Consider the following 21639-nt stretch of genomic DNA (forward strand, 5'->3'; position numbering starts at 1 on the left):
ATACCTGAAAGGAGCCTACAAGAAAGATGGGGAAAAGTTTTTGGAGGGACACCTAGTGATAGAACATAGGTGAATGGCTTTAAACTCAAAGAAAGTAGTTTAGGTGAGATATTAGGAAGAAATTCTTTACTGTGAGGGTGTGAGGCACTGCCCAGAGGAGTTGTGGATGCCCATAACTAAAAGCTTTAAGGACCAGGCTCAATGGGGCTCTGAACAACCTGGTCCAGTGGAAGGTGTTCCCAGCCATGGCATGGAGGTTTGGACTAGATGATCTTTAAGGTTCCCCCCAACCCAAGCCATTCCATGATTCTACTGGTTAACATTAACCCTGAGGCAGGGGGAGGAAGTACATGCAGGCGATTCACTCAAATTTGGGATGCCTTTTTTTTGCCTGGCTATTTTTCCTCTTTATTTTTTTTCCTGCACTTGCTCTCTGCTAGAGGTGATCTGTTCTGCAAGGTCATTTGACTGTTCTCAGAATTGCTGAATGCTGCAATGATCTCATAATTATTCAGTGACTGTAGTTACTTCTGAGGTTTTGTTGCTTTGTATCAATTAATTTAAAATGTTATGAAGTAAATGATCAAAATATTGGAGAGTGTGGTGAAGCACTAAAAGAACAGAAAATGCAGCAATATTGTAGAGGTGTTTTTACAGTTGTTTTCTTCAGCCATGATTTCTCTCTCTCCTTCTTCAAAACTAGACAGATAACACTTTTAGAGACTCAAGGGATGCACAAGAGTCTTCCATTGAAAGTCAAGGGAGCCTTTGAAATTGCTCCTTATATGTATAAAATACACTCTGTGTTTTGTATTTTTATAGAAATTAAAATTGATTTATTTATTCGGTGCAGTAGATCTTATTTATTGCTTTAAGATCTAAAATTTACTTGGTCAGAAAATATTTTGGCGCTCTTAGATAAAAATAAAAAGATAGTAAGAAATATAACACTCCATAATTCACGTTTTGTATCATTTATATTGTAGTTGTACTTCAGAGACTCTGTGAAGACACTGAAATTTCACTATGCTGTGTTTTGCACAAATACTCGAGAAAGAGCACTGCTTGACCCAGAGAATTTCTTATCCAGATAGGTGAGGTAGACAGAAGTAATGAGTGTACATAGGAATAGACTGTTTCTTTTCTAAAAATCAGTCAGGAAATGAATGGTAGAGGAACAAAACACATGATCCGTGCCTCCTTTGATCTAATATCCAGCCCTTGGATCACATCTATTCATCCCATGCAGTCATTTAGTGTATTTTTCCAACTGTCTGTTGTTTTCCCATCTCTGAAACCTCAAATTTTTTAAATCGATCCACAACACTCTACTCTTTCTGTCTGTAAAGTTGGTTATTGTATTCCTAGTTTCTTAAAGCCTTTTTAGAGCCCTCTAATCATAGCACACACTTGTGTTCATGCTCCTTCAAGCCTCCCTAGCACCCACCTTACATGTAGACAATGCTGGTGACTGCTGTTCACATTGCTTCTGCCACCCTCAGCAACAACATTGATTTCAGAGTTATAGTGACAGAAGCAGCAAAATCTTCTTATGCTAAAACTGAATATTCAGTCTAGGAACTGAGAATCGCTGTGATGAACTTACTTCACTGGCATTACCTAGAAAATATTATTTTTTTCTTTATCACAATAATGTAAAAGGGTTTTAAATTTTTTTGGTGGCTATTAACAATAGAAGAACTGAACTAGTCTTTTAAGAAAAGCAAAACACATATATCAGTAATTTGGGGAATCCAGTAATTTTTTTAAACTAGAAAAATTAACCCACCAAACCAGAAAACATATATTCCCTTGCCCTGAAAAAAGAAATAAACAACTGTTGAATTAACTTTGTGTGATAAGATTTTAAAGAGATACAAATTCGTGCACATCAAAATTTTCAAGAACTTCTTCTTACTGTTTCTAAGGAATTTATTAATGAGACAACTGGAAATAGAAACACTCTGCTCAGTATGCCTGCAAATATTGTTCTGGTATTACTGCATGGCAAATGTTTCAGTGCTGCATATACACCTAGTGTTTGAGCACATAATGTGCTATTTTATGGCTTTGGTACTGTCCAGTTGTCCCCCACGGACAGCATGTCAGATCTATTTATGTATTTCATTAGGTACTGCCCTGTTAGCCTAGTGCTAGCTTGGAAAGAGGATATACTCCTATGCTGCTGTTATAGAAGGGATGTTTCCACCATGCAAGGAAAATGATGCCCTGCACTTTTAGAAATGATGGTTGTGAACTCTGTTCTCCAAGCCACATGCATGTAACTGGCTGCTGACCATGTGTGTATGCATTCAGCCACCAGCTCGTATGCACCGCGAAGCTTTTTCTCCTGAAGAATTTCTTTGTTCTGTTTTTATTTCTGTAAACTTACTAATATTCCCAGAAACTCATAAGTATACACAAACCTGAGCCACTTCACCTGCTGTCAGAGATATGACAAGCTTATTTTCAAGTGTACAGTTCTACAGCTGCTGTACAAAAGATCATATTTATAAAGCCAATCTCTTATCTGAAGGAGTAGCTTCATTATTCTACTTCATTGCCTGATAGTCCCGACTCGGAGAGCTGTGTGAATGGTAACCACAAAGCTGTTCCATTATTTAACTCTAAGCTGCACTCCATGACTCTCTCTGGGTTGATTTCATCATTTTCCTCCATGTAGGAGTTTTTAGTTTGTTCATATTTAAGGGAAAAAATAAAAAACTATAGAGAATAAAAAAAACTTAAGCAAATTTTACCAGTCTTGGAGCCCCTGCAAAGCCATTCATTTGGTGCCCTTGATTATGATAAAGGTGAAAGTGACTACTTTCATTTTTTTTTCCTTAAAGGTGCTTTGTTTTGAGTAAGAGCAATGATAAAAGTCAACACTGGCTTTCAGGTTTGAGCTGCATAGGCTGAAATTTTGAACATTTAATTTTATGTGAAAGTATATGAAATTCTTGCTTTTCATTGTTGAGGAGAATAAAATGTTTATGGAATATTTACAAGTAATTGCTACTATTTTTCACACATTAATAGTATGCATTTCTGTGTGGCTTGTAGGGAAAAGGCAGTTTAAATCTGGCTATTGCTTTCTGAGTTTAAAATAAGACTAGAACGTAATGTAAAAGTAAATTCTCATAATGTTAAATTGATTTTGAACAGATTTATCTTCTTTTGACTTGTTTTTATCTGTTCTGTACAACTGCTGATTTTTACATCCTTTACAAATGAGCAAATTTTCAAATTTAGAATTGACATTTACAGATTAAAGCATGAAATTCATGCAGTCGCTTTTGGAATCTGATTTCTGATAAATATTATATATGTCTCCACTCAATCTGGATTCCTGTATTTATTGCAGGAGTAAAAGGTTGAGTAAAGGGTTGATGTTCCATACTAACAAATCATGATCAGCAAAGATATCTCATCAGCACTGTCCAAGGCAAGCTGGGGGCTCCCCACATGCTGCAATATTGGCTGCAGGTCTCCCCCTTTTCCAGTTTACCCTGGGATTGCTGCTATGTTCAGTGGTGCAGTCCTTTGCATGTGCCTCTAAGGCAGTGATGAGGCTCAGAACCTCAACAAATGGCAAAATTCCTTTCTGGGGAGATGGCAAATCTTCACTAGTAGGTTGTTGTCCAGTAGTTGCTAAACACTCATTACTTGATTTGTAGTTTGGTTTTTTTCCCCCTCTAAAACTAATGAAGGAGGTTAAAAGCAACTTTCCAGCCCATGGCACCATTGCTTCTCAAACTTGGCAGCCAGGGTGCTGGAGGGCAGTACCAGTCCATTTTTTTATCCGCAACAACAAAAATATTTATCTGACTGTCAGCAGTTTCACAGCCCTCCTGGTGTTGTAGCCCAATGAGCAGGCAGTGTCAGGAAGCAAAGCTTCTTCATTAGCAGGATCAAATCTCACAGGACCTACTGGGATGACGAAAACTAAAAGTACAGATCCTGCAAAGGGGCTAGTGCAGAAGAGAGCTGGGGGTTTTACTGTGTTAGAGGCATCCACTAAGTCAGAGGGAGGCAAGAAGCTGAATAAGAAGCTGGGTGGCACAACTGCTATGGAGATTTTCCAAGCCAGAGTATCATAGTGAGGTTTGTAAACACACACTAGTCATGGCAATTCCCATACATTTGTCAGCCTCTAGGCATTATTGAAATAATAATAATAATATGAAAGAATAGAATTTATTATGGACTGTTTTGTTTTTTTCCACGTAGTTTCTACTGAAAACGTCTGCCTTCATCTGTGAGGTTTAGATTCACAGACAATCTTGTCAGTGAATAATTCTTTTGTGTGTTGTGAATCTTTTGGCATATAAACAGATTTCCTTTGTGTGTGCACTAAGTGAACTGAGTTAAGATGAAAACTGTTTCTCTAAAAGTTGTTTTGTGGTGTTTGAAAAATGCTACTGGGACTTTAAAAGACTTTATTTTTAATATAGCAAAGATTCATACGCTACCTTTAAGCAACTGAGGGCCCTTTTCCCCTCCTGCCCCACTGGATTTCATATATGCTTAAAATTAAGTGCTTAGGTCTTCATATAAGTGTTGGGGGTGAGATGACAGAAGGTATGTGTTAATCTATTTCAACTGACTTCCTAGTCTGAGAAGTCATGTTTTTAAAGAAGTCTTCTTAAGAGGTACTTTTGTATTTAACATAATTTATAATTGGAAATAATTTTCCTGAATGCCTAAACATATGCAAAAGATTCTCTTAACTCTGCAGCCTTCATCTTCTGTAACCTTATTTTGAAGTGGCTGGGTTGTTTTCTTGTGTGTTTTTTTAGTTTGGTTTGGGTTTTTTTTAATTTATTTTTTAAAATGCTGACATTTGCCAGTGTACCTACAACCAGCTGTAACTGGAAAAGGGAATTAAATGGACTGGAATATCTTCTGCTATGAGTAACCCACAATTCAAAGAAAATTTTGTCTACCTTGTATCCAGGCTTCAGTAGCATAAGGAACAGCTTAGAACCCATGTCTTTCCCCAGATAAAAGTGACTGTGGGCATAAGGGCCAGTACAATGTTGCTTCTACACCTCAAATGACTTTAGGGCATATATTAGGGAAGTTTGCAATAGCCTAATTTTTTTTTTTTTTTAACTAATTAATTTCTTGAAGCTAGTGGAAGCTACTGCTAAACTGGCATAGAAATGTTAGAGCAGGTTATGCTGAAAGGAGCTCAGTGGCTGCCAAAGGCAGTCACAGACCTTGTGAAAATCAGTGAGTGTGCCAAGCATTCCTTTAGACTCATCAGAAGAGTTTAGTGCTCCTGGGAGACTTTCCAGGACTCTCAGTGGCAAGCTGTGTTTGGTCTTTCGGAATATAGCAAGAGTTTAATAAAAGCTTTTAAAGCTCAATTAAAAACTCTCCTGGTCTGGGGATGTAACATTTGGTAAGTGTGTTATAGTTGTCACAAAGGACATGATCCAGCACATGGTTAAGTCAAAGGGGCAATTTTATTGACTACAGCAGGTGTTGGATGAAGCCCAGATTTATGAGTTAACATTGATATTTGTAACAGTGAGTAAAATTTAGAACTTTGTAGCTGCTTTTAAAAAAGCCTTCGAAGGTCTTGTTTATTTTTGAATAATCTTCAAATTACCTTGGTGCTGTTTCTGCTATGTTTATTATGATAATGTTAAAGCGGACTTAGATTCTGTGATATTGGATACTGGTTTGGAAAATTATTTTTGCTGTAAATGAAGCAGAGTTATACTCTGAAATTATTGTTTAAAAGGTTAGAGGAAGTTGAAAAGTTTTCATGCTAAAACTAAAAGGATGCATGCTAAGATTCACTAGAAAAATAGTGCTTTCATTAATATTATTTATATGAAAGTTAATAAAAACTATACATTTAAACAGTTGCTGTACAGAATTAAACTGTGAAAATTGCTTTGTAGTGATCATACTAATATTATATTAGTACCTGTCATTGTGTTAAAAATAAAAAAATTGTATGCTGTTTCCATCTTTCCTGCTACTATACATACATATCTATGTATCTCAATGAACACTTACACACACCTTTACCTGCTGTTTCCTGTACCTAAGAGTGCTCTTATAATGACTTGCTACTCTAGAATTAGAAGTCTGCACAAAGTAACTCGACTGAATTTCATCAGGCTGTAACTTCACCCACCTTCATCTTTTTTTCTGAGAGATTTTTAAGGACTAGGTGCAAAGTCTCAGATACGCATTTATCATGTCCATTTGCTGAACTTTGTAAAATTAAAAGGAAAACTTTCCACTACTGACTGCTTCTAGAAAGCATTGGGATTGTCCTGTTAGACTGCTTTCTACAGTTAGAGAACTTAATTAGAGCTGGAAAATGGGTTTCTTTTCAAAGATGCATCCTCACATCTTTCCTGTTACATGTTTCTGTAAGTAGAGTGTTCTACTGTAGTTCCTGCAATATTTACATTTGTTTTGCAACAAGACAGGTTGTAATGAGCGACTTTGCTCCAACCAACCTCCATTTCCAAATCTAATTTCTCTTCCAGATCTGGCAAATCATAGGAATTCTCTGATCAAAAGCACATTATGCTACTTGGTTAGAGTTTGTCACATGAAAGGAGGCACTTTCATTTTCTGATTACTTGTTATATGTTCTAGTGAGTGATCAGAATTGTACTTTAAAATTAATTTTTTATTGGGTGCTAATGAATTATTTATTTATTTTAAAATGTAGTCATCTGCAATCAAATTTTTTCCCTTCAGTTTCTATATTTGGAATCTGCTTATAGTTACTGGAAGCTGTTTAGGGATTGGAATACTCAGCACTATTGTATTGTGATCAATAATTAAACTTAGTGCTGACATGTATCTAGTTTATGCAGCAGCCTCTGACAATCCATCTTGCAAAATTAATCTTTTCCAATTTATTTAATAGGAGACTTGAACAATAAAATAATTCGAATGAGTACCAATGCGGGATTATTTCTGGTCAATATTGCTTTATTATAAATTGGGTCCACGTACTCATTAGTAAATTAACTGTCAAATCTGAAAACAGGTTTTTTTTTTTAAAGGTAATTATTGGTACTGAAGACAAGAAGGCACTTAACCTTGCTGTGCAGTCGTCCTTACCACAGTGTTTTTATTCCAGGCTATAACTACCCATCAAAGCTGCAGAGGGAAAATAATTAGAGATATTAAATGGATAGAATATTAACTATTGAAAAGCTCTGTTCTCTTTGAGCTGTTCAAATTTATTTGGATTCCCAGTCAATGAACTGTGTGTTTCTTTGGAGGTTATTGTTTGGGGTGTTCTTTCCCAAACATTGAGAAATGTGGTTAAATGTATGAAAACAAAAAAGAAACTAAAAAAAAATGACTGAAAACTCTAAAAAAAGAAATAAAAATTACTGAAACAAATGAAATTTTGTATGCAATTGAAAAGAAATATTTATAAAGGAAAGTTTAAAGAAATAGAAAGTTGGTAAAATACTCAGGGTTGTTGCTTTTATAAATTAAAATATTAAAAATTAAATATGCTCTTTTATTGCCTGCTCTGAAACTGGACATTTTCCCATTTTGCTCTTACCTCAGTTCAGCAACTTAGTCTGTTTATTCCTGCTTAAGACATTTGATTATGTCCAGTATAGCATTTGTAAGAGCTCCTCCATTAGAAACATTTATGCAAAACAGCGTTTAGATTTGAGAATTCTGTTTTCAGTGTTGATGAATGACAGCCATTTAAATTTTTTATAATTATTCCCTGAATCCATTTTGAATTTGTAAGAATCTCCAGAGCCAAATATAAGAAAATGGGTAAAGCAGCAAACTTTATCCTATTCTATTTAGTTATTTATTTCAAGTGAAGGGCATCAGCACTTGCTGTGTGGCCACATGAGCACTGAACTTGCGGGTCCTAATCTCCATTTCAGGGCTGTGCACAGAGCAGAGGGGGTGGCAGCCCTCCCTTGGAGCCTGGGACCAGGCTGGCATCTTGGATCCTCCCTCGACTTTGTTGAGGTTTCTTCTCACCTTATCCCATCCTACAAATAGGAAACTAAGTTACTTTGAACCTTTATGTTTAGATTAAATTTTATGATACTCAGTTGACAGTTTCTGAAGTTTTTTTCCCCAGAGGAGATTCAGATGAGGTATTAGAAAATTCCTCTTTCACAGACAGAGTGGTTAGGCATTAGAATAAGTTGTCTGGGGAGGAGGTAGAATCACTCTGGAAGTGTTCAAGAGGTGCCTGGATGTGGCACTTGGGGATATTGGTTAGAGTGATTATGGTGGTGCTGGGTTGATAGTTGGATTAGATAATCTTGAAGATCTCTTTCAACTCCGATGATTCAGTTGTTCTGTTACTTGTGGAACAGAGACTCTCTAACATTTGTTTAAAATACATTCCAAGTAATAAACCCTTTAATTTGCTGTACATTTTTGAGAGTGGCTATGCTGCATGGTATAACTTGAGTACCAATAAAGATAGATTTGGTGTGTTAAAAAGATGGTAAAACCTCTAAGAAGCAATTGTTTTATCAGATATATTTTATAATTAATATATTTTATTATGTACCTTCTTACCAGTATAAAGTAAAATAAGATAAATTCTGTGAAGATTACTTGTTAAGGAAACAAAAAACACTTGAGATTTAATTCGTACTTTGTTTTAGCTATGGTAACATGGCAGAAAAGGCTGTATGGAGTGTATATGTCATGCTTAAATACAGTTTTCAGCTGAAGGTAACACTCACTTCTTAACTTGCCAGTTTTATAATTCTCTGAAAAAAACCTTGACCTGACAACAACAAAACCACACTCTAAAATACCCTTAAAAAAGCCCAAAGCCTCGAGGCCCTTTTAACTTCAACACTGTTGAAGTTAACTATGAAAGAAATGCTGATTTTTTTTTTTTTCTTCTATATTAATTCTGGCCTAGGCAGATTGATGGAGCTTTAGCTGGCAAAGGAGCAAGGGCAGGTGGACTTAGCTACTGCACTGGACCAGATGAACACAGTTTCGTGTGTGTGCAAAGGGGAGAACAAGATGAACGTATACAAGAATGAAGGGGTCCTCAGTTAGTGCAGGGGGGAAAACTGCAGTATATTAAAGCTAAAGAAGGATGTATGAAAGTGGGTCACTGCACTACTATTCTTACTCCTTCTGTTCTTGTACATGCAAAAGGAAGCAAGATGGTATATATGCAGATGACTATGGAGGGCAAGTGAAAAGGTCAATGTACATATTCTGCCCTGGATTTCACAACAGGCTTGGCAATCACACAGTCTGTAGAGGTAAAAATGAGTTTTTCTGCCAACCAAGTCTGAAATGAAAAAAGAATCCTTGTGCTTTTTATGGCCCATGTATTTCTGATACATAAAATACACAATGGTTTGAGGTAAACTTAACAATCATTTTCAGTTTTTGAGGAGAAGCTCAGAGGCCCTCCATTTGGCTTTCCTTTAGGAATGCTGGATGTTTCTTGCAATCACTGTATTACTGTCTGGTCTATAAAACTGTCTAATGTTCAGGTAACATATTCTGTCATTTCATTGTAAATCTACATGCAGTGATCCTTTTGGCCATCGATTTTGTTTTTTTGTTTGTTTGATGGAGATTTCTGTAAGATGGCTAACTTTTTCTAGAATGTCTGGGACTAATCATGACATGCCTTTGCACAGGCATCTCATGCATGATGTTTGTCCACACATAGTGTTGGCATCGTTGACAGAGATGCGTGTTATAACTATTTTTGTATTCCATGCCTCAGTAGAGCCTGAAAACAGACTTAGTCAGGATGCAGCTTTTTAGTAACAGTTCATAAAAATAAAATCTGCTCTTAAATCCATAAGGATACCACTCTGTGACTATAAGATATCCCTTAGGAGGTCATTTCAAAGGCACAAGATGATGCACCTGAGTTCTGGGAAATTATTTTTGCTTCCAGTGAAATCAATCAGTGCATGAGAGGGCCCTGAGTGATAGAGAGACACTTCCTTTTATTGAGCCAAATAATTTCCTAATAAGGGTTGCGTAAATGCTGCTGTTAACCACAACAAATGTGTTGATTAAGCACAAGAATAAGAATGTAGTAGTATACAGTGCTAAATAGTTGTTTAGAAATAGGCTGTTGTTTGTTAGTAACAAACTATAAATTGTTTAATCCAAAACAATTTTTTTAGAATATGAAAAAAGTGCTTTATATCTGAAACATGTCAATTGTCATGAATTTACTGAGTATCTATTCAGTACTTTCTCTTACCTCCATTTTCTGTTCCAATCAATAAAATATAAATACATCTCGACTCATTAGGTAGTTGACTGTTTACAATTTTCAGAGTTACAATGCAGACTACTCTGAATTACAGGGCTATATATTATTTACAAGTTTGTATGGCAGACTACATTGAAGGATTCTAATTTTTTTTTTAAGTTAAGGGTAAGCATTAGAAATATATCTTAATTGGAATCACCTATTTTATTTTGCATGTGTATTTTTAAAACTGCCATTCATATATTTTTTAATAAAGAGTATTTTGGTTTTGAACCAAAGTATTTGAGACTAATTTTTTTCTCCACCTTAGCCATGAAGCTAATTTAAAAATATTATTAGTGGGGAATGTGATTTTAGTCAGGAAATCAAGATGTGAATTTTTGAACATGTTTCTCCAAAGGTGCACTTCTCAAATTATTACTGTGAAAGTAATTTATTTCAGCCAAACACTCTTCCCACATATTGTTAACGGGAGTCTGCACTCCAACTCATTTAACAGCTTTTTAATTCAGTAGTTATTCCATTTTAATAGAGCCATTTCTTCATCATTCTGTATTTAGTGATAAATGGTGCCAGGACATATGATAAATTAAACCACAAAGAACTGTGTTAAAGTAATCTAAAGGGTTTGACTTGAAAGGAAGAAGCACCTAGTTTGCTCAGCATAGCTGTCTGAGAATTCCTATAGAGAAAAAACTTCCTCTCAAAGCTAAACTGTGAAATAAATTTGAAAGCAAAGTTTTAAATTCTAACTGCTTTTCGAAGTTCATCCTGATAGTAGCTACCAAGCTGCACAATTGCATAATGGGCTCATCAGTCTGAAATCCTGTTTCAAAAAGCTACAGCACTTAAAAATGTAATAATTCAGATGTTATCTATTTAAAAATCTGATAGTAACAAAATCTCAGTTTCTGGAAGTTATGTCCTGAGTGGACAGCAAAACCTACCCCAAAAGTTAAATGAGCTGTGAAGATAATTAGTTTTTGACATCAGGAATGCAAATACTTTTGGTGGTTTGTTGGGTGGTTGAGCTGGTTTGGGATATTTTGTTTATTTTGGGGTGTGGTGTTTATTTGTTTGTTTGTTTGTTTGTTTTTTGCTTGGTTGGTTGGGGTTTTTTCCCCCCACAAGAAAAAAACCTGTAACTTTCATCCATGCATATTCAAGTGTTGGAGAATTGTGGTACTGTAATTCAGCAATATGGACCTTTTTTTTTAAGAGGAAGTCTTCCATTTTCTTCACCTCTCCTTTGCTCTCTCTGTTTTACAAAACCATGCACCAGCCATCTATCTACAACTTCCTTGAAAATGAACACATGCCTTTTAGTTTTCTCCTTGATAAGTTAAGGACTCAAATTTCTGTAGAGAATAGCCAGTAAAATGGTGTAGGATTTAACATACAGGCGTGTTTTGAAGTAGGTAATTCGTTACGAAATGCATAGCATTTGTCAAGTTTCTGCTCTTGGCATTTTTTGTTATTAAACCTTCTTAATTTGGAGCTCTACTTGATATGGCAGAGGTAAATTTGATGGTAAAGGAGTGCTTAGATAAATGCTAATGAGGTATGAAACCCTTTTGAATAGGTTTGAATCTGTCTATAGAGAACTAAAGTAGCCATTAAGTAGATCTGTGATATGGTCTGTGTGAAATGAGTTTAAGATCTTAGTCTAGGTTCTAGTGAACGTTTTTTTGGGGGGTTGGGGATATTTAAACCTTCTTACTTAAGCAATTTCTTGGTAGTATGAAATGGAATATGCAAAGAATCATCAGTGTGGTGATGTATATCAAAGGGAGGGATTTAAAGGCTCAAAGTTATAGAAAGACTAGTCCATTTTGTTAATTACATTTACAGGTGAACACCTTTGTGAAGATTCCTTAAAACTGGTCCAAGCATTTAATTTAATTTTATTTTTTTTAATTAAACAGACAAGAAAACAGATACGGTATATGTTTAACTGTGTGTGGTGTGGGTTTCATCACTTAATAGGCAGCATATATTCACATAGTATATTTTTAAGCCCTTTCCAAACAAGACCTCTCTCCAAAAGACTTGTTAACGAGCTGAGTTTCTAACCAAATTGACTTAGGAAATGAGGGTATTTTGCGATCAAGGGAGTAAACTGCTGGAAGATTCAAGAAGTCTCTTGAGTGGTCTCCTGACAGCTTTGCTATTCAGAAAAATCAATGAAATAATAGACAAAGACAATTTTTCAGTGCTTTGAAATGTTTGGGGAGTGCATTTTCCATTTCAAAACTTGGTGGGGTTTGTTTTGTAGTTGGTGGTTGAGAAAAATCTCTTCTGCTCTACATTCTATCAAACCTGCCAGTTTGTCATTCATTAGGAGCAAATAATTCATTACTAGAACAATAACGAAGGGTGTTTAATTGTAAGATCCTAAATTTTAACATTAAGTTGGAGCATATGAATTGTGAAACTCAGGCTTAATACTCTCTAAACATAATTTTGTGGGTGGTCCTGAAATGTGGTATTTCACAGCAGATGATTTCACTTGTAACAAACAATAATTTCACCGAAGTCAGTAAAAAAGCTTTAATTTGAATGCCTACGTTGCTTCATATAGGCACAAAGGTAATTTATGGTCATTTTCCTTATCAAATGATTATAAGAAGTTTCTACTGTAGATGTTTTTTGGGCAGTGGTGTTCTGGGATTACATAGTTCTATTTTAAATAAAGGCTATAAAGTACAGGTGCTTTCTTTTTAGCCTGACTTTTAGTCCAAAATTATGTTTCTGAATCATTAGTACTGTTTGAAAAATTTTCTCTTGAACAGATCAAGTTCTCTGATTTTAAAACCCATCAACATTATATTCAGTCCCTGTATAACGCTGTCAAATGTTCATGAAGTGCAATGTTAAAATGCATTTGATTTCTAATTTGATTTCTATAATGAAACAAAAGGAATTCCCTAGCATATGTGAGAACATAAGAGCAGCTGTACTGTGTTAGCCCAAAAGATGTATGAAGTACTGATGTGCTATGTACCCCAGTATCTTTCATCATTCTCCAGAGCTGGTTATGTGAGGATATTTAGACAAGGGGATATCACAAACATTAACAGCAGCGAAGTGTGAAATCCACATTAATGCCTAGTTCTCAGTGTTGGAGGACACTCTATTTGCATCTTAGGGTAATCAGCTGAAAAGCTACCTTGTGAAAAAGGACCTGAGCTGCTGGTTGACAGTGGTTGGACACGAGGCAGCTGTGCCCAGGTGGCCAAGAAGGCCAATGGCATCCTGGCCTGTATCAGCAATAGTGTGGCCAGCAGGATTGGGGCAGTAGTTGTTTCCCTGGTGAGGTGGCACCTAGAGTGCTGTGTCCACTTCTGGGCACCTGACTTCAAGAAAGACATTCAAGTGCTGGAGTGTGTCCAGAGAAGGGCAACCGAGCTGGGGAAGGGTCTGGAGGACAAAATCTATGAGGAGTGGAGGAGGGAGCTGGGATTGTTTAGTCTGGAGAAAAGAAGGCTTGGAGGGACCTTACTGTCCCACCTGTAAGGAGGGTGTAGCCCAGCAGGGGTTGTTCTCTTTTCCCAAGTAAAAAGAAATAGGACAAGAGTAAACAGATTAAAAGTTGTGCCAAGGGAGATTTAATTAGATATTATGAAAAATCTCTTCATGGAAATGTTTGTCAAGCTTTGAAACAGACTGTTCAGGACAGTGCTTTTCACCATCCTGAGAGGTATTTAAAAGACATTGTAGATGTGGCACTTGGGGACATGGTTTAGTGATGGACCTGTCTGTGTTAAGCTAGTGGCTGGGCTTGATGACTGCAGGACTCTTTTATAATCTGAATGATTGTATGGTTCTACAGAGCTTTGAATAAAACTGAGATGTTAAAAAGACTCATCTTTGAGAGGGACGAAACTTAGAGAAGGATATAATATTTGGTTTTAGAACAGCTAGCATTCCCTCTGAGGTTTAAGGCAATTATGTGTTTTTAAGAATCAAAAGGTGCTGTTTTGTTAGCACTTTGTGAATAGATTTAGTCTAGTCTTAATCTGGCAGTTATGGAAGGGATACCTAGAAAAATTGGATGAGGAAACATCCTAACCTAAAGATTGTTTTTCCTAAGGAACATGAACATTAAAGTCTTTTAATTTTTTTTTAACATGTCAATCCCTAAGTTGTTCCCCTTCTAAGAATGAAGAGTTCTCAGTCCCAAGTACTTTTCATCCTACATGGGCAGTAGATGGACACCTACCATCATCAGCAATTAAGCTCATAGAAAATGTAGTTTATTCTATGGTTTGTATTACATGGTGTATGGCAATATTCTTATTATGTGCTCATAATTTTGAATTGTGTACTCAGAATTCAAGCATTTTATCCCATTTAATTATATTTTTCCTGAAAGGGTGCTTAAGTGCCTTAAAACTTTTGCATCGCTGGGAGAGTTTCTGACAAATTGAGAGCAGAAAACCCTTATGGAGCTGCCATACTGCTTTAAATGAACAGTCACACCACAATATACTTTTCTAATATTTCTTTTTGTATACTGCTTATTACAATGACTGGCCTTGGTAGGTTATTTCACTAAGGGCAGCAGTGCAAGAAAACTCTACCTAAATTCTTTTAGTGTCCAATTCCCCCCCCAGCTTAAGTTCATAACCCCTTGTACTTCTATTTAACACAAGCTCAGATAGCCTGCAGCATCTCTCCTTTCTGTTCCCTTCAGGATTGTGTGTACCTTAATAGAGTTTCTTCATAATCGCCTTCACTTTTGAAAAAAGCCACAAAATTTCCCTTAGCTTTATAAATAATCAAGCTTTCCACATCCCAGTCTTACCATGTAAAGTTGCTCTCTGTTGTGTACTCGGCAACTCTAAACTATTCTTTCTTTTCTGACATGATGACTTACCAGTGTTACCCCAGTGGCTGAAATGCTTGCTTGTTATGGAGTGCTTTCCTTGACTCACCTCTGCCGCTTAACCATTTCAGAATTTGTTTTGCCTTTTAACTGTGATGAATCACAACAACACCACCAATAATACATATAATGCTATAGAAGCTGGTACATTGTATTTTATCATCTCTCTACTGAGTTCTGTGAAAAGAAAATTAGTTTTGATCTCCTGTTTCTCTACTCTTTCTTCATTATTTTATGATTTTTAGAATGACTTTTGGAACTCATTTTTATCCATTCAGACTCCTAGTTTTTCCTAAGACTTTCTGACCTATATTGCTTTCACTTTTGTATTGACTCATTCCCCCAGCCCTTTTTTGTGTCAGCAAAAACTGTCTCACCTTTCTTCACATTTCTTCTGCCAGGTCATCAATACAGAAAGGAGATGTAAAAAGCTCCAAACAAACCCAACAGTATAAATTCTTATGCTCATGGCATTCCCCTTATTAACTCCCTACATCCCCACAAGTAACCTTTGTGTCAGATATCCAAGCTAGTTCTCTAACCACCTCTAGTGCTATATTTTCTTGACCTTTATAGGGCAGGCTTTTCTGCAATTCTGTATCAGAAGTATGCCTTAATTCCAATGTGTTTTGTCTGAAAGTTCTCTAGTCAACACTTTTGTTACTTTAAGAAAGAAGTCTGTAATTTCCCATTCTTACTAGTTTTTTCTAGAATCACTTCAGAATTGTTTTTCCCACTTGCTCTTGTCTCTGTATCTGAGTCTTGCTATGGAATTGCTGTAATAGCCAGGTACAGCAACAGATTTCATCTACTTTCAGCCTGTACCTGCAAGATTTGGTACTAATCAGTACTGTTCCATGTCATAGCATGAAGACAAACACCTCCAACCTATGCTAATATTCCTTAAAGGCACAATTTGGAGGTTGAAAGTGCTTGTAATTTTACTGCTTAACAACAAATCTGGATGAATAATTATTATGCATTCCTTTCCCCAAGTGTTTTAAATGTTTAGCCATAATTATTATCTGACTAAAATTTAATGTCCATTTGCAGCTTTTTATTCTCACTTTCTGTATACAGTTATTCACAACACTGTTTTGAGACAGAATAGTGTTGGAAGAATAGTACTGCATTTTGAGGGAAACTTACTGATGATATTGTGCAGGATTTTAACAGACAGGTATACCAGGTATCACATATCTGTGACATACTACAAGATTAATAACAACCAATTATTGTACCACCTCTGGCTGGAAAAAGGATGGATCCCATCTAGCTTTTTAAATTATGCCATTTCAATAAAAAAAAAATTATCATTAAATTTTTTGTATTAGCATGGTAAGTCTAGATCTGAAAGGAAAGCTTGTGGTATCAAGATTGTTTCTGTAGGAACATTCTGAATGTTTATGCTGTATAGAACTTCCTGTGTGTTTTGTAAGCATTTCTCAACAAAAGTGGATAAATGATACCTTCTAGTGTATAGACAAAATACATTGAGCACTCTCTCTGTGGAATAATTGCTCAAATTTTTCACCTTTGTTTTAGTAAGTAATTAAGAATCTGACTTGCTGTTGTCTCTGAATTTAGTTTCATGAAATCTTTATACAGAACATTTGTGACTTTTTTCCCCAAATTGCTTATAGACATTCCCAGTAGAGATTTTACTTCTGCTTGTGACATGAACAGGAGTTTTTCATCAAATTTTGTATAGGTTTGATGCCCTATTATTCTTCTAAGAGGTCACTTAAATAACCTTGTTAATTGATGCAAGGTTATTTATGCAACAGATCACTGAGATAGCAGAAAAAAACAGTTGTGTTGAACAAGTTGTTTTTTTAAAAGACCTGTTATCTACTTCTTGTATTATTGTCAAATGCAGTGGTACATTGCAAAAATGACATGCAATGGATGTCATCTTTTAACAGCTTTCTTTGCTCATCAATTTTTCATAGGTAGGGTCCAGAACATTAAAATTTGGACAGGAGAAACTCCAGTAAAAGGAATTGCATTGAGATTCTCTTGGAGGCTTTCCTCTAAAATAATGCATTGATATTCAAACTATTCTTTGTTCATTTGACTAATGAGGCTTTTGTTAGTTTCATGTGCTAAAGACAGTGGCTCTTCAACTGCTTATTAAAAAGGTCTGACTGACTTACACATTAATGATAGAGAGGAAAGTCTTCTTTAAAGAGATATGCCTGTGAAGCAGAGACTAGACATCAAATCCTGGTGTTAAAACATTTTCTGAAAAAAAAAATAATAAAAATCTGTGTGAGGTTCTCTGGTGTGGTGATGGCTACAGGCCTTTGAAAAAAAATGGTCTAAGATCTGCAAGACTCGTTTTTCTTTTTTTTTCCTTTTTTTTCCTCTCTTCTCTCCCTCTCCGTGCTCCCACACCCCCCCGCCATTTGCTGTCACAGCTTTTCTAAAGATTTTTCCAAAAGAGAACACAGAAAAGGATTTGGTGGAAATGCATCAATAGACTCAGAGTAGTAAAGCAAAATATCAAGAACACTAAAACTTATTAAGTTCAAATAAATGAAGAATTATAGCAGAAACTCAATACTCCCTACATAATGTGAAGTGGAACAACAATGTAAAATTATGGACTGCATTCCCCCCCTTTATTTTTCTTAAAACAGCTTCATTCAGATGATTAATTTCTTAATGTTTCTCAAAACTGTTTAAGCCGTTTGTAGAAAAAATGGGCTCCTTACTTAAAGATATTTGCAGCTACTGAAATGTCTATCACTCTTCAGAAAGTACATGTCTTTGGAAGCTTCATTGTGTTTTCTGAGAAGATGTATGATTTGAGGTTTTGTTTTCTTAATGAAAATTTAACTCAGGTATAAAAATTTAAGACCGATTCTACATCAATACATTTTTAATTTGAACTTTTGCATAATTTGATTTTACTAGTTTAGTCATATTTTTTCTGCTAATTTCATGTTGTATGACGATAATTCTAACAGCAATCTCTTGATCTCATATGTGAAACAAGGATCATTCTACATTACAAAATGCTGATTAAGTAGTAGTCATATAATATTATATGTATTTTTTAGCAGCTTTTGAAGAGCATTATGAATGTTCAGCTGCCTGAGAACTAGAACCCTCATTTCATGAATGGGTCAACTTGCTGCTTTTTTGAGGCTGTTTTGACAAAAGCTGCTTTTATTTGCAGTAAGTAATAAAAAGTGGCTGTGATTAATAATGCTGCAATGGTAAAATTGATTAATGTCTGTTACTATAACATGGATATCATAGCATCTTTATCCCTTTCTCAATCCTTTTTGGGCACAACAAAATGCTAAGACTTGGCATGACTTAACAAGACTGTCAGATTTTTTACCTCAAGCTGTTTCCTGTAACTCTTTTGGTTGTTTTGGACTCACTTTCTGCCTCTATTTCCCTAAAAGAAGTTTTTGCTCTCTGTTCCAAAGCATTTCTTATTGGGATTTGATGCACTCCGGGGAACCTGAGGTTTGTGACTGTCATATAAGTCTGTCTGTGAAACTCACCAGCTTAGTCAGACCTTAGGTAAATCGTGTTGCAGAGAGGAGCAGTTGAGGATTTTTCTTTCTTATTAACATGTAGGCCTTTTCCAGTGTTGCACTCTGAGTGTTGTCAATAAATCCCTTCCAAAGAATTCTGGTAACCAACCTCCTTTTATTCAAGTCTCTCTAAGTGCTCTGTCTACTTTCAGTCTGAGACTTGAAGGATTGCATAGGGTTTTTTTTTCTATAATATATTTTTACATATGTTTTTGACTGCAGGTTTCAATGTAAACTGCTAAATATAACCCTGAAAATGTTAAGACACAGACAGGTAAAATTAGAAGACAATTTAATATAATCTGTTGGCATAAAAGATACTGGTTCCTTTATCTCCATAATGGTTCACAGGGTCCAAAATAGTTACCCTGTATGCCTGTACCTCATGTCTTTCCAAAAGTAGAGAGACTGCAGCACATGGTTCATGGATGACACGTGAATGGCATTGGAAGTTTTACCTTCGGGATAAACATATTACAATGTAAATGTAAAGAAAACATAAATTAAAAGGGATAGTATTTAATCTAGAATTTACTAGTATTGCTGCCTCTTTGGAAGTCACATGTGAAAGGATTTATACATTTTAAATAGTGCTGAAGCCTCTGAGTTGGTGTAATCAGGATATTGAAAATGGCAGAGATGGACAAGGTGAGCATGGGCTTAAAGGAAGACAATGCACAGAATATACTGCACCTCAAATGAGGTGTCAGGGGTAATCAGATGTATAATTTGATGGGAATCTGTCACACATCTGCATGGTTTACCAAAAATAAAAATTCAATTTGTAATAAATAAGCGGCATCTTCCAGAATAAGCTCAGCAAATCCCTGCAAGCAATATGAAACTATACAATGCATAGTAGTTTCCTTTAAAAAAACCAACAAAATAACAAAGATAGAAAGCTGGAGTAGCCCTGCAGGAGACTTTTTAAAAAAAATAATTCTTCATGCTCTGAGACATGAAGAATCTTGCAATACCCTCTGTAGAGCAAATAATGTAAACAAGATTGATACTGTCAGCTATTGTACCAGTTTGGAAGCATGCTGAATACGAGATGATGTTAATCTAAGTCTTGATTGTGGGAAGTACAGGTGTTTGGAGATTCCACAAGTTTAGTAAGAGGTATGGATGCCCAACAGACAGTTAGCAGCAGCTGCAGTCCCACTGAATATTTTTTGTATTCAAAGCCTTTTATGGCCCTGTTCATTGCCACCATGTATTCTTTATCTATAATTTGCTACAGCTATGCAAGCTTTCATTGTTCCCTTAATTTCTTGGTTCTATAGTGCTGCAAAGAGCCCTGTGCCAGTGATTTGAACTAAGCTGTGCAAGTCCTCCAAATGTGCGTATTTTGGGCTTAAGATTGGAATGCCATTTACCTGTTAGGCAGTGATAAAGGCCAAATCAAAGACTGAACTGCTAACTGCTCCAAGGACAGGGGCTAGCAAAGGTGCTAGCACTTCAAAGTAATTGTCATGCTCTCATTCTGTAGAGATTTTTTTGAGGTGGATATTTTGTGCGTGTTTATGTGTAATTCAAGGCTTCACCATGGCAGAGAGAGAAAGAGAAGGTGGCCTCAAAAGAGTTCTTTTAAGAACCCAAAAGAGTAAGAATTGTTATGCCTGTTTTATCTTCAAGCATCAGAAAGACTTTAATTAAGATATCCCTGGGTTCATGTGAGTTTGCTAGAGCTCACTCACCAGGAGGGTTTTCTAAGCTGTTGAAACTCATTTTTAATGATACTGCTTCCAGAGAAATATCTGAAGAGGATCATTGAAAAATGCAATATATATATGGTATTATCATATCATGCACTGCTAGTATTGGAACCCATCATGGCTGATTTACTTAAAAAATAAATATTGAAAATCTAGTAGTCTGTCCAGAGAAATAGGAGACAAGAACATCTCAGTTTTAATTAATAGTTTGTTTCCTCTGTAACCTTGATAAATTTACCTAAGTCGTTTTGTACTGGGTTTTTTAATCTTCTTGCCAATGATGAGTGAAATAACTTTGTTTTAAAAGCATTCCTATTAGCTTTTAATGTTACCATTGTTACAAAAGGTGCATAGAGAAATCTTTTGTGCCTTCGTCTCTCATCTTTACAATGGGGGGGGCACAATATTTCCTGCTTCACAGGCAGTTTGGAAGTGGAATTTTGAAATTTTTGAGAGGTGTAAGATATTATGGTAATGAGGGCAATAGAAAAACTCATTAACTTGTTAATAATTAATTAGCTAATAATTGTGAAGGTAATAGAAAATGGAAAGAGCTGTGCAATGAAAAGCTCAGAATTACTAAGTTACTAAGGATGTGTCTTATTTTGAAGACTGTTGAGCTAGTTTTAAAAGAAGGAAAAAGGCTGCAAATGGAGATAATTTATCAGGACAGAAAATAATGCAGAGTATGAGTACTATAGCTTAAAAGGACAGCAGAAAGCATATTAGACTGGACACTGTATTCTGCTCAAAAAGAAACACCTAATTTCAGTTAGATTCCTGTAAGCTATTTATCCTGGTATGAAGCAGGTAGGCATCAGCAATTTTAGATCAATATACTCCCAGCTACTTTGAAGAAGCTGCATGATTTCTAAAATTATATTTAAATCAAATTCCTTGGAATGATACACCTATAGGTAAATAGATACATTTATCTATTTATTTTTTGATAAACCCCTGTTAAGGTTTCTTGAAATACTAGATTACTGTGTCAATGATTTACTTACATGGATATTATTAATGTTTTCTTCTTAACACAATCATATTAAATTTTAATGACATGGATTGTAATATCTAACTGGTATCTGGAAGCTTGTGGATAGCCCAAAGCTTTTATACAAATTTATATGTATAAAGCTCTCACTGATATACTTTGCCAGTAGATATTGTACCTTGAGTAGTCAGCTCTGCAAATCCCTTCTCACAAAAGATTAAAAACATCCTCCTATTACATCT

The sequence above is a fragment of the Sturnus vulgaris genome, chromosome 7 (assembly GCF_052056855.1).
Source record: "Sturnus vulgaris isolate bStuVul1 chromosome 7, bStuVul1.hap1, whole genome shotgun sequence".
Taxonomy (NCBI): domain Eukaryota; kingdom Metazoa; phylum Chordata; class Aves; order Passeriformes; family Sturnidae; genus Sturnus; species Sturnus vulgaris.